General features: G+C 39.3%; 2 non-coding genes and 1 pseudogene across 2 annotated transcripts; 2 read left to right on the forward strand and 1 right to left on the reverse strand.

Moving 5' to 3' along the window:
* The first annotated feature begins 4,764 nt into the window (after positions 1-4,764).
* Positions 4,765-8,056, forward strand: LOC144639543 (cytochrome P450 1A1-like; annotated as a pseudogene).
* A 211-nt stretch (positions 8,057-8,267) lies between these two features.
* Positions 8,268-8,340, reverse strand: Trnal-uag (transfer RNA leucine (anticodon UAG)). The gene has a single exon. It is a non-coding gene; the product is annotated as a tRNA-Leu (tRNA).
* Positions 8,341-8,757: 417 nt separating this feature from the next.
* Trnal-uag (transfer RNA leucine (anticodon UAG)) lies at positions 8,758-8,830 on the forward strand. The gene has a single exon. It is a non-coding gene; the product is annotated as a tRNA-Leu (tRNA).
* The last annotated feature ends 1,664 nt before the right edge of the window (positions 8,831-10,494 follow it).

The raw sequence follows: 10,494 nt of genomic DNA on the forward strand, positions 1-10,494 counted from the left end.
TTTTCGGTGAGATGGAGAATCAGAATAACTTTTTATATAAAACTTTTTTTTTGAATAACAAAACTGAATTTTTTTGTAAATGAAGCAAGGATCCCTGAGCAAATAAGCGCAATACGCGACAACTTACATAAAAGTCTCACCGATTTGATTTTTTTTTTCAAAATTGTGCAAAACAAATTAATTTTTTTGTTAGGCAGAAACTATTTTGAGTTCTATCTGGCCTAATATTTTGGTTCAATCCACGGAGGTACGTAAATGTGTATTTAAAGAAAAGGTTGCACACGCTTGTGTTTGCAGGCTTCTAAGTAGAGGGATGGTGAGACGACCTTTAGGAAAATTGTATGTGGCCCCTTAAGTAATAGGCGTTTGTAAAAAAATTACCATAAGGTGGTAATGAATCATTACTTTTAATTACCAGGAAATCAAAAGATCATCACTTAGGAATCTCGTCAAGACAATAATAAGCGTGAAGTTTTCATGTTTTTGACAGTCGTCACTTCCTACTCAATCATTAACTTGTTGAAAACAAGGCCAAACTACTTGAACTCAATTCTTCCTGACTAGGCCTAGACACAAAAAGCCGGGTTTTTTTTAGGATTTTAAGAGCATCAGGAGATTTTTAGAAATTTTCTTTGTCGCTTTATTTAAAATTCCTATGAAATGATAATTTTGTCACATTCTTTACTTATCTTTACTCATTGGTGACTACTAGACTGCAATCCAATTGTACAGCGGTGTTTCCTATTTCTATTGCACCCCATTTATTGCAAGGGAATTGAGCCATTTGAGCCTTTTGTTGAATAAAAGCGCTTTATAGCGTACAAAATGTGTATGCCATTTTCTTTTAAAGGGAGAGCTGACACAATTTTGGGATATTTAGGGATTTTTAGAAAATTTTGGGATATTTGTGTCTGGGCCTATTCCTGACCGCTTAATAGAGGTAAAAACAATAAACGAATCTTCATCGGGACAGTCAAAAGGTGGCCGCGGTCGCTTAACAAAGGTGGCTGCTAAATAAGAGGGAAATAAGGGTTTTATTTAACAGTATAATACTGGCAATACTTTGGAAACTTTGATAACTAGGTGATAAATGGGGAGTATGCTGTAAGGCAAACTTACCGAGAGGGTATAGGTAGTCAGGTAGTCAATCTGCTTTACTTTAACATATCAAATAATGAAGACCAACAGTCAATCTAGATTTCGAAAAAAATCAGGCTTGTTTAAAAACAAAAGAAAACGATATGGTAACTATGGTAACTACCGTTACTAAGAAACCGGTAAAAAAAATCACTTTGGTCATATGTGATCATTATGGTGTAATTTGGCAAAAATCGAAGATGGGCTTCCTAGATAATTTTCATTTTCAAAACAACCACCCTAGGGCTAAAAAAAACCAAAATCGATTCTCTTTAATTTAATCCACCCTCATTGGTATAGTCGACTTTATCCAATCAGAACGTGAGGACAGCTTCCAGTTAACTTCCTTTAGTTTGATAAGCGTTTGACTTCAATCAACAAATGTGTTCACACTCTTAGGTTTCTTGCTGTAAGCATTGACTAGCAAACAGCAGTGCCGTAGCAAGGGGAGGGGCCGGGGGGGCCCGTGCCCCCCAGTTTTTTTTCCCAAAAAGTAAAAAACAGACCTGTATAAAATGTTGAAAATAAAATTTTATCTCCCGAGAGGTTTGAAACAATAACATTTGTACTTCTTTTCATTTTCAATGTACGTAGGGAGATGCACAACAATATTAAACAGCCAAAAACTAAAACAAACCAGAAATCTTGACAACAATGTGTAAAAAATGTCTCAAAATGTCACAAAAATGTCAAAATGTCTCAAATTTGCGATATGCGTAAATCACAAATAGCTCTTGGAAAACGCTGAAAATAGCATTTCCAAGCCTCTAGATTTCGGGGGGAGCATGACCCCAAACCCCCCTAGCGGCTCGTGCCTCCGGTGCTCGTGTGCCCCCCCACTTATTTTACCCTTGCTACGGCACTGGCAAACAGTCAAAATAAAACGGAAAAGTGGAAGTTTAACCAGATGGTGTGTTCGTGTGAGCGAGTTGAACGGAACCTGAAAACGTAAAAAACACGTTGAGACCTAAATTCAAATGCACTCTTTATGTTTTATAAATAAATTGAAGAAACAAGACTGAAAAGTGAATAATTGAATAATCCCTCTGTCTGAACAGCATAGCAGGTTGATAATAAACGCGCAACGTTCCAGACATGCAAATGCAACCGAAACCCAAAAACAAAGTCTCTAACGCGAGGGTCGGGGCAAAGTTTCAGTTTGAAGAAAATTAACGTGAGTTTCAATGTCTCTAAAGATATAATGGCTGTTGTACCGCTCTTCTGAAAGTAAGAATAAACTGAAAATGTTGCAGATAACATATTTTTACCGTAAGGCTTACAGTGTAAAAGACTGAAATGTCAGGTACTGCACACAAAAAGAAGGTTTTTTGATTCCAAGTTTCTATATGTGTTCGAAAAGTATCCAGTAGTTGGAATAAAATTAAGGTCTTGAAAATTAACGCTTCACTTAAATATTGTCGGCAAAATTAACGAGAATTTTGAACATTCGCGTTAATTTCATGGAACGTTTATTTACTATAATAAGGTACGCCCAAAGGTACACTTTAGCTAGTAGCCATTAGCGGATGCTTTTAATAACATGCTTTTAACAACTGATTCGAACAATTGAAGCAGAAACACAACCAACATTGCCTTCGAAATTTAAAGAAAGGAGCACAACATATATCGTGATCACTTTTATTTAATTGACCTTCTTTCAAGTCTTTTGTGTACATGGCTTTATCCAATCAGGAGACGAGGACAGCTTCCAGTTGACTTTTTCTAGTTAGATAAGAATTTGATTGTTATCTTTTTAATCGTCTGTTGTTATTATTTTTATTGTTAATATTATGATCATGGACTACACGAAAATGAAATGGAAATTTATCAAAAGTGGTCACACTTTTGGGTTTCTCGCTGTAAGCATTCATTTGACTTCTAACACTCAAAATAACACGGCACAAGTGGGGTTTAACCATGTCACAACCTTAGTTTTCTAAACTTGGTGTAAAAAAATAAAAAAGAGCGAGTTGTACGGAAAGATCACGAGCTTGAATTGCTGTGTCATAAATAGATTGAACCTTGACCGTACCAAGCAACACTAAACAGTGCATAGATGAATAATCCCTCCGAATGAATAGCATAGAGGGTTCAATAAACACGCAAAGGACACTACAATCCAAAAACAGATATTCACTTTTATCTCGAAGTGTGGCCAAGCGGACCTTTTGAGGCTCTCTGAATCATGATCACTGAAATGTCAAATGAACAGAAATTTTGAATTTTGTTATTTTTTGTCCATGTGTTTATTAAGAGCCAAATAAACATATCCCAAAGTTTCAAAGCAATCGGTCATTACATCGCAGAGATATTGCAAGTTGAAAAATGCTTTTTGTAGGCTGTCATAATCGTAGAGTGCTCGGAAAAATTGTCGGAAATAAAAACTTGTGACGTCATAATTGGTGTTTTTGAAGACGACCGCAGACCGATTCCGCAGACGGCACCTTAAAATCTAAATAACTGTGATTAGTGACATTTCAAGCAGTTATTTCGTTCTGTTCGGCCGTTTTTCAGTGGATTGATTGTTGGTTATTGTTTAGAGAGGTTCATTTTTTTAAATAGAATAGCCAAAGCACAAAAATACCTTTAAATTTTGTTTGCTGTCGTTTTGCATATCATGTGAAACATAGGTAGAATGCACGCTGGTATGATTACGAATCAGGAATCTCGATTGTTCTTTCTCATTAGCATTTAACGTTAATGAGCAGAATTATCTGCACACGCACGTGCGTTTTGAATTTTGGCACACTTTAAAGCCGTTCTGCACGCGCGTTAACTATGCACGTGCGTTTTGAATTTTGGTACACTTCAAAGCCGTTCTCTGCCGAACAACAACGTGAAATGACGAAATTCTGCGTATTTTGGACAACGTCAGCCACGACGGCTAATTTTTGGTTTTTCTATTTGGGGTTGAACGCTTTCTCTGAATATTCAGCGGTAGCTAGTTCTTAAAGCGATAAATAAACAGAATGCGTCCGGAAAGTTGCGAGATTCTCAAGTAAAATATAAATTCATTTTGCACCAGACGTTGTCGTTAACGTTGCCGCACACAGCGGTCAAACGCAGCGCGCGTGCGCAGTTCCTGTTTAATTGCCGCCAAAATTTTCCATACAAAGTCTTAAATTTTTCGAAAACTTTCGCTTTAAAGCCAAAAGTTAACGCCGTCCCTGGAAAGTTAAGGTTTATACGCCGCTTATGGATTGGAAATTTGATAATTCATCTCCACTGAGTGTCCCAGCTTGAACTGTTCTTTCACCGTACTATTTCTATAACAATTTCTTGCAAAAGTTTGCCCACTTTCGAGTCAAAAGTTCGAGGCGGCAAAGACGGATGTGACGTCAATTTTTGCGTTTGACCGCTGTGAAACGTTGCCGTCGGTAGGTCTGCGGAATCGGTCTGCGGTCGTCTTCAAAAACACCAATTATGACGTCACAAACTCGTTCCATTCCTTCCATTTCAGTGCGCAGTCATTCAAAAACGTTTTCGTGAAGCCTTCGGAAATCTTCGTATTTTTTGCTGTAATTCACGCTTTAAGGCTTTGAAAGCAAAATTTTTTCTTAATTTTACTCAATAATGGATAGTTTTAGCGTTTGGTTGATTAAAATGGCATTTTGAAATTTCTGTTCATTTGACCTTGAAGCCATTGCCTTGTTAATCTTTCTTGTGGCTGTTTATGTCGTGTCCACAATTTGGGAAAACCGAAATCTTCCTCCGGGTCCATTTCCATTACCAGTGCTTGGAAATCTGCTGTCAGTTGGACTCAAGCAGCCATACCGTGACCTGGCAAACATGGCGAAAAAATACGGCAAGTTATTTAGAATTCAGATGGGAAGCAGAAAGGTGATTGTTATTAACAGTTATAATATCGCAAGGGAAGCACTCGTGACAAAGGCTGAGGATTTCGCCGGGCGACCTCATCATTTCTTCGGTCAAATTTTTAACTGTATTGGCATCGTATTTCACACAATCTCGCGGCAATGGAAAATGCAGCACAAAATAGTTATGACAGCTCTGCGCTTAACTGAAGAGAAAGCCAATGTTGCTTCTAATGTGGAACAGTTATGCGAGACATTTCTTTCGTACAATGGAAACCCATTTTGTCCCCGCGATCTCATTTTCAAATCTTTAGGTAACTGCCTTTCGTCTCTGATTTTTGGACAAGAAAACAAACTCGATGATAAGGAAGTAGACACGCTCATAGAGGCTGTTCATGTCTTCGATAAATCTCTCGGAGCAGCAAATGTAATCGATGCTTTCCCTATCCTCAAGTACATTCCTTTTGACATTATAAAGAAAGCTAGACGCGCTGGAAAAATTCGGGATGAAATTTTCCAAAGAAAGTTTAAAGAACATGTCTCAACATTTCAGAAGGATAATATCAGAGATTTAATAGATGCTTTGTTGAAGGGCGTCCTTGAAAACAGCACAAGTGGCAGCTTACTAATAAGGGCCTGTTTACATGATTCCGGAATGACTTTCATTCCGGAACGAGTTCATTCCATCCCCATACATTTCTCTGTATCTGTTTACATGATACCGAGACGAAAGTCAAGTCATTCCGGAATGAGTTCATTCCGGTTTTCATTCCGGAATGAAAGTTTCGTTCTGGAATGACATTTCATTCTGGTATCATGTAAACACAGAACGAATTTCATTCCGAGATGAAATCGCAACTCATGAAACCGCATACGGACTACTCAGTTTGAATTCAGAGCGAAAAAAACGTAAAAGCATTTACTGCTGAGCCCAAAAAAGCAGCTCTATGGTCAAATTGCTGGTTAAAACTGCAGATACGGCCATTAATGGGGACAAAAACATGTCCGCGCGAAACATGCGCACCTTGTTTTGATCTCGCGCGAAAACCGCGCACGTGAAAATGACTTTGGTTGAACCGGTCGACTCTGTCATGTAAATGCAGAACGAACTTCATTCCGGAACGAGTTTCGTTCCGGAATGAAAGTCATTCCGGAATCATGTAAACAGGCCCTAACAGAGGAGCACCTAATATATAGGTAAGAGAATATGTTTGTATATTGGCAAGTTTACTTACTTTAAAACCCATAAATTTTAGACATTTTTATTTTGGACAAACACTTTCGAACGAAATTCACGGCCTGATTCACGGCGCTGTCATGCTTGAAATACTGCAGTTAACATGGTTAAATGTGTGTGTTCATTGACATAATGTGATTGCGCGATGCAGTCGTTGTGTCACCCACAAATGACCACTGCTCACTACTAGAGTTTTCAGTAGCTCAGTGGTTAGAGCGTCCGACTAGTGTATAGCCTGCGGTGCAGACGAACAAAACCCCGGTATAGTCCTTTTGTTCGTCTGCAACGCAGGCTAACTAGTGTACGGAAGGTCGTGGGTTCAAATCCCATCTGTGAACTCAGAATTTTTTCTGAGTTTATTCTTTCCACGCATCATCCCATTATTATTTAATACTTAATCTGTAGAATTTACTTATTGTCATAATATTTCTTACCAAGAGATTTAATTATTCTTCACTAGGAGTAGGCTCTTTCTGCAAATTTTCCGTGCAAGGAGGAGCCGATTTTTAAAAACACTTTCAAGCTGCAGCATGTTTGTGCAAGCGATAACCTTGCTGACCTCTTTTATTTCAGGGTCGTAACCAGGTAAATTTTTTCATCGCTGATCCCAAATTCTAGCTCTAAATTTTGATTCCTGATCTCCAAAATGTGCCCACATTTGATCCCTGATTCGTTTCTGATCCCATCTGATTGGCCGATCCGGATCCCATGACATGCCATGACTTGTGATCCGGGATCCCGGGTCCATGATCCCGATCCCAAGGCTGTGATCCCTGATCCCATACCTGGTTACGACCCTGTTTATTTATGAATGAGATTATATTATCTCACTGTTATGTCTGTTCCATTCTATTTATTGTAGCGCTTCTGATGTCTTTTTTTCCTGGCACTGAAACTCCTTCCACTGAAGTCATCTGGTTAATATATATGACGCCATCAAATACCCGGATGTGCAGGCCAGGCTAGATCGTCAGTTAGATGACGTCATCGGCAACACAAACCGACTGCCAGAGATATCTGACAAACCCAAATTACCATATTTGGAGGCATTCATTGCCGAAGTTAAACGTATCGTAAGTGATACGCCACTAGCGGTTCCTCACTCGACCACGCGGGACACGTCCCTTGCTGGCTTCGTAATCCCGCGTGACACGCCCGTGTTTGTTAATCTTTGGGCGATTCACCATGATCCTGATCGCTGGGAGGATCCATTTTGCTTCCGGCCAGAGCGATTCTTGGACGAACAAGGCCGAGTGCGTTTGGAGGGATTCATGCCATTCTCATCAGGAAAACGTTCATGCCCAGGGGAGTCTTTTGGCAAGAAAGCAGTTTTCTTGTACGCTGCTAGATTGCTGTACAGATTCAAGTTTGAATGTCCACGTGGTGGCATATTACCTGACGAGGATGATGTTGATTACGGGATCGTGCTTGATTGCAAGCCTTTCAAGGTTTGTGCCATAGAACGAAGAAAGAAGAATTCATTAACCGCCATATAGAGCTGAACAATCATGTTGTTACTCGTTTGTACTAACGCTGTGCCAGTATATTTTTTCATCGCTGATCCCAAATTTTAGCTCTAAATTTTGGTCCCTGATCCCCAAATGTGGCAACATTCCATTCTGATCCCATCTGATTGGCCGATCCGGATCCCATGACATGCCATGACTTGTGACCCGGGATCCCGGGTCCATGATCCCGATCCCGAGGTTGTGAACCCTAATCCCATATACCAAAACCAAATTGATTACAAGGCTGGTACAACGGCAGGAGGGCAGTGCCAGCAGGAGATGAAAGGAAAAATATTACCTACATTATGTAAATATACTTCCCTTTTTCGATCGAATTATTCGCTTTGCTCGCTGTTAGCTTGAATATTTATACCCTTTTGCTTTGTTTGTCAAACAAAATATTTAAAAACGCAAAAAAAAAAACACAAAAAATTAAAAACGAAAAACATAAACAGTTTTTCTCGATTTTTGACATTTCATGAAATTTTCCCGCCGCCCAAGTGAGTCTTTATGTAGAAATATAGCATGATAAATTTTGCATTAACTGAAAAACTCGGAAAAAAAATTCCGAGTACCAGATGGGATTTGAACCCACGACCCTCCGTGTTCTAGGACGGATGCTCTACCACTGAGCTACTGGGACTCTGTGGCGAGCAAGGGTGAAATGTGGGTCTTGACTAGAACCGCATCACGCAGTCACATAGTCAAATCAGTACAAGTACACATACATAGGACTCATAACTGCATCGCGCAGTCACATTAAAGCCAGTAGCTCAGTGGTAGAGCATCCGTCCTAGAACACGGAGGGTCGTGGGTTCAAATCCCATCTGGTACTCGGAATTTTTTTTTCCGAGTTTTTCAGTTAATGCAAAATTTATCATGCTATATTTCTACATAAAGACTCACTTGGGCGGCGGGATGGTTGCATCTCAAGTATGCTTTAATGTGACTGCGCGATGCAGTTATGAGTCCTATGTATGTGTACTTGTACTGATTTGACTATGTGACTGCGTGATGCGGTTCTAGTCAAGACCCACATTTCACCCTTGCTCGCCACAGAGTCCCAGTAGCTCAGTGGTAGAGCATCCGTCCTAGAACACGGAGGGTCGTGGGTTCAAATCCCATCTGGTACTCGGAATTTTTTTCCGAGTTTTTCAGTTAATGCAAAATTTATCATGCTATATTTCATGAAACTTTAAACATTTAATCTTTCCGATATTTTAGCTAAGCCTTGACCAACGCTAGGCGTAAAGTAAAACGACCGCCGTAATGAGATAATAAGTATCTTCCTAAGCCAAAACAAAAACATGAGATAAAGAAACAAAATAAATGAATCGAGTCAGGCTTTCTTTTGCTCAACCTCGTTCCCAGGGTCTCTCTCTCACCGCCCCCAAGAGAGAGACCCTGGGAACGAGGTTGTCTTTTGCTTCAGCCTACGCTTTGCAACTCGAATTTCAACGTAGTTTTCGCTTTAAAATTTTGCTCAATATTTCTTCGCTTTTGCTTCAGTGTAGAAAATGACACGGAATGAAATAACAAAATTAGCTCTGATGCTTACTGAAGGTTCATAATCCCTTAAGCGGACAAGTACTTTTAGGAGAGTCTTTTGGCAAGAAAGCAGTTTTCTTGTACGCTGCTAGATTGCTGTACAGATTCAAGTTTCAATGTCCATCTGGTGGCATATTGCCTGACGTGGAAGACAGCGAGTATGGGATCGTGCTTTCTTGCAAGCTTTTTAAGATTTGTACCGCAGAACGAAGAAATAAGAATCTATTGTACGAACAACAGGGGGATGGACAGCATGGAATGCATGGACAAAACTGAACACTTGATATAAGCTGGTACACTCTTGTCACTCAAATAAACAAACGAACTGAGAAAGTTTATTTTAAAGATCTGACTTTAGCAAGAAGAAATAAGAATCAATGAACAGACCAGCTACTGAGGAACGTTTGTTTTTGTGTGCTCTCGCTATTGTATCTAGTTCTCTGTATAGAAAAAGGTAAAAAAGGAATGCGCACGTAATAGATTCATGAGTTGATAATGTCCTCTGATGTACTTACAAAAAAACACACCCACTTTTTGCTCATCAATCATTATTAAGCCCATCCCAATAAAATGTTTCGTTTCCCATCGCCCCGTCTCTTGTGATGGTGGGTCGGTCGGTCGGGCAAAAAAAAAAAAAGAATGAGCACTTGAAGAGTTCTGGTTCCAGAGAAGGACGAGCTGCTAAGTAAGAAGGCCTGATAACAAAGTCAACTCGAAACGTGGTCTTTTCGTTCGTTATTCCTTAACACGACTATCAAATGTCTAAACAGTCTTTACATAACGTAGTATCGATGTTTATTAAAGACAAAGACATCACATCTGACATCATACCAATTGTTGTTCATAAAACAAGATAGTGTGCTTGTAAATTGACTAGTGAATCTGGATTTCTTTTTACTTTTCGAAAAAAATGGGTCGGTCGGGCGATGGGAAACGAAACATTTTATTGGGATGGCCTAATCAACAGATCCAGACAATCGAGCCAAGTCTAAAATAGCTTTAGTCTGAACACTTATTTTTAGAAATAATGTAAAGCGGATTATTCTTTAGAACAATATTTCAAATCACTGAAGAATCCACCTTGTAAAAATATTCTCAAAATATTTACAATAAGTCTTAACATCGTAAGCCAATTTTATAGGTGCCTGTTTACACAGTAAACGAATGGTTCTCAGGCAATAATGACTGTGTTGATGCACGTAAGGTCTTTTATGAGATTGAATATCACACAATTAACTTGAACCTTTAT

The sequence above is a fragment of the Oculina patagonica genome, unplaced genomic scaffold (genome assembly GCF_052425735.1).
Source record: "Oculina patagonica isolate OP01 unplaced genomic scaffold, crgOcupat unplaced104, whole genome shotgun sequence".
NCBI classification, from domain to species: domain Eukaryota; kingdom Metazoa; phylum Cnidaria; class Anthozoa; order Scleractinia; family Oculinidae; genus Oculina; species Oculina patagonica.